At 47.1% G+C, this 3,317-nt stretch overlaps 1 long non-coding RNA gene across 1 annotated transcript; it reads right to left on the bottom strand.

Annotated features, from left to right (window-relative positions):
• Positions 1-1,915: 1,915 nt before the first annotated feature.
• LOC109378023 (uncharacterized) lies at positions 1,916-2,577 on the bottom strand. The gene is made up of 2 exons (XR_002122950.1): positions 2,491-2,577; positions 1,916-2,332 (listed from the first exon to the last, which is right to left on the bottom strand). It is a non-coding gene; the product is annotated as an uncharacterized LOC109378023 (long non-coding RNA).
• Positions 2,578-3,317: the final 740 nt, after the last annotated feature.

Genomic DNA, 3,317 nt, shown 5'->3' with positions numbered 1-3,317 from the left:
TTGTCTGTTCCACTTCCCCGATTTCCCAATGCTGTTCCCTCCCCCAATTCAAAAAAAAAAAAAAACCTACTTCACAAGTCCAAATGTGCCCCTAGTTACACACACAGACAAGGACGTTTCATGCCTGGCAGGTCAGCCCCCATGAAGGCATCAGATTTGGAAGAACACCTTGGGCAGGTATGAAAATGAAAAAATACATGATTATCAACGTATCAAAAACCTTGGAGGAAATTGCTGTAGCTACCACTAAAACAAAGCTGACCAGGAAAAATCTTTAAAATCCCATGTGAATTATATTAGGCAGTAGAATTCCTCTTGACCACATCCTAGCTGAGCAAGGCGGGGTTTGCTCTGTTATTAACACCTCTTGTACTTGGGTAAAACACCTCTGGAAAATAGAACTAAGTAAAATCCAGGGACAAATCAAATGAGTAAATCCAGGGCCCACTGACACCTCAAGGCTTTTTAATCTTCAACCAACTGCCTTCAGGCATTGCCTCTTGGTTCAAATCTATTCTTCAAATGGAACTGAACATGTTATTTCTTATTATAAAATATTTGCTGTTCTAAAATCGTTAGTTTCATGTCTTGATATAAAAACACCACTCTGATAACAGTTGCTCACTGTTTTTGAAATGATCACTGAGGCCTGTGAGACTTTATATAAAAAACCTCAAGAAACTACAGAAGACGTCTGCCCTTAAAGGAACACGGTGGCAAAGGCTTCCTCTGTGCTGGTGCTCTTGTTGCTCCAATGTAGCCAAAAGCTCCTGAGAACAAAAACACTTTCCCTCCCACGGGGTCATGACAAACCAGGAATGAGTTTTCCTGGCAAGGAGAGGCCTACAGTGGCCTCACATTCCCAAAATGAGCCGAAAAACAAGGATGCTTTAATGACGGGATCTGTGCTGCTTTCCAGTGACTTGTTAGCAATGCTTTGAAGGAAAGGTAACCAATATGGGAGAAATGTCAAAAAAGTATTAAACAGAACCACTTTAAGATGGAGCAGGAGCTGCCATCCCAGAGGAACTGCTTTGCACATCTTATGCCTCAAACGTTTGAAATGTTAAAACAGCACAAATAATCTTTACTCTGGGCTTAAAGCAACATTGTGTCTCAAAGATCTGTTTGCAAAGATAACAGGAAAGCAGTTATTCTGACCGCTGAACTGAAAATTTTATTTAGAATTAGCATCACTCTGTTATCTGCACCAATAGAAACGCCTTCCTTCTACTGATGTAATTGTTCCCCTTCCCTTTCTCATCAATACCCATTGCCTTAGCTTCCTAACTGGGACATTATTGGGGCTTCTGTCTGAATCAGTGCTTCCCAAAACACTTATGTTTTTGTTTTAATCTCAAATGCTGTTGCTTCTCAGTTTGAAAGCCTTTTTATTTCTAGGTTCACACACCCATAGAAAGAGGTGGACAAATCATAAGTGTGCAGTGGATGTTCACAAAGTGAACGTTGGGACAAACATCACCCACATCAAGGAGCATTTCCAGCACCTAGGGAACCCTCTTCAAAATGCCTCCTGCTGCTGACAGATAGGGGACACCCAGAGAAGAATGAGACCAGGACTCGTAACAAGAACAAAAACAGTCCTATTCCTCTATAGACACAACAAATGAACACCCAAAAGATAGGGGCTGAGGGCAGGGCCCAGGCCTGAGCCACACGAAGCCCTCAGACAAGACCAGACCTGGGTGATCTTCTAGTCACTTTGATCACAGGTCCTGGTGGGACAAGGTTCTACTGAAGGGACAAGGACAAAGGGGCAGAGAGGTGACCCAGCTGAGGAGTGACGTCACAGCCCACGATGCACTGAGCACCAACTGGGCTCAGGCCGCGTCCACGCTCGGTCCTCACAGCCTCTCCTGTCTCCACCTGCAATAGACTCAGCACAGCCAACACACGGATTCTGGAAGGTTCTCAGTGCTTCCATTTATTTCCTCTCAAAATTTAGGATTTTCTCCTTCAATTAACCCATCAACCTTTCATGGCAAGAACTGAAAAAACAGATTCACATCCAGATTCTTATTTCAAAAGGAAGTAAGAAGTTGCCATTCAGAGTAACATGAAGTAAAAGTGGGATAGAAACAGCCTCTGCTGGAACAGGACAGTGGGTCAGGGAAGAGGCTCGGTCAGTGCAGGGTGGGGGTGTGGAGGGCAGGGGGCAGGCAGTCTCCCCCCTCCTCACATGATGCTGAGAGGAACGCAGACACATTCAGATGCCCTTTGCAGAAAGAGAGATCAGAGGTTCCTGAAGTCACAAAGTGGGGCATGAACACATCTTGCATCACTCAGTCCCCCACAAGGCAGCTGTCTCACGCTGTAAAAGAAAATCATGAACAAATTCAGGTTAGTGGCTGGAAGTGGTGACATTCTCAACAGCCCACCACATGGTCAAAATGTCCCAAAGAATCCCCATTACCCAGTCCTGTCCCCTCTGCCCCAACCCTCCCCACTTCAGGCCCTCCAGGGTCTCACCTTTAGAAGCCGTGAGAGACACATCAGAGCCCTGGGCACTGTCACCGCCTGGGGGAGAAGAAAACAGGATGTGGTCAGAGATCACAGCAGATGTGAAGAAAGGAGGAATTATGGGGGTGGGTGGGCTCCCCCAAGGGCTNGGCCAATAGCAGGTCCTGCCTCTCCCCATTCCTCACGGGCTGCAGGACTCTGGGCAGTGAGGCTCCAGGTTCCAGACCTGCTGCCATCAGGCCAGGCCCCTTTCCTCCTGGACTCTCTTCACCTCCTGCCCAGCCCCACTCTGCTTTTTCTCTATTTCCTCATCCTTTTCCCCTCCCCACACCCACTCTGAATATTCCTCACCTCTTCAAAGGCTTTCTCCTTGAGCGCAAACTCCTCCAACTCTAAGAAAACAAATGCCAATGAGAAAGGCTGAAGGACGCCTGTGGCTCCCACTCTGGACATCAGCCCCCCCACTCCCACCACCCGTCCCACCCCCACCCCTGTGTAAATACAGTCAGTCCTAACCTGGCATCTAGGAACCTCCCACTTTGCATTGCACACAAGGGTTAACGTTATGTGCATATACGCCTTTATTTCAGGAGATGAGACAGTGATATTCAGCAGACTTCAAAGAACCCCGCCCCCTAACAAAAATGTGAAGGACTCTGCATTAGAGAGGAAGGTGAAAATGGGGGAGCCCCTAACTCCAAGTCTACTGATCCCTCCCACACAAGGAGACACTGAAAAGTGGTCAGGACAGTCCATTCCCTCCAGGGACCAGGCAGGGAAGTCAGAGTCACCAAGGGTGGAGGTCAAACTCCATCAAAGAAATAGTACAAGGAAAC

The sequence above is a fragment of the Hipposideros armiger genome, unplaced genomic scaffold (assembly GCF_001890085.2).
Source record: "Hipposideros armiger isolate ML-2016 unplaced genomic scaffold, ASM189008v1 scaffold_1698, whole genome shotgun sequence".
In the NCBI taxonomy this organism is placed as follows: domain Eukaryota; kingdom Metazoa; phylum Chordata; class Mammalia; order Chiroptera; family Hipposideridae; genus Hipposideros; species Hipposideros armiger.
This window is presented reverse-complemented; position numbering and strand designations above follow the sequence as displayed.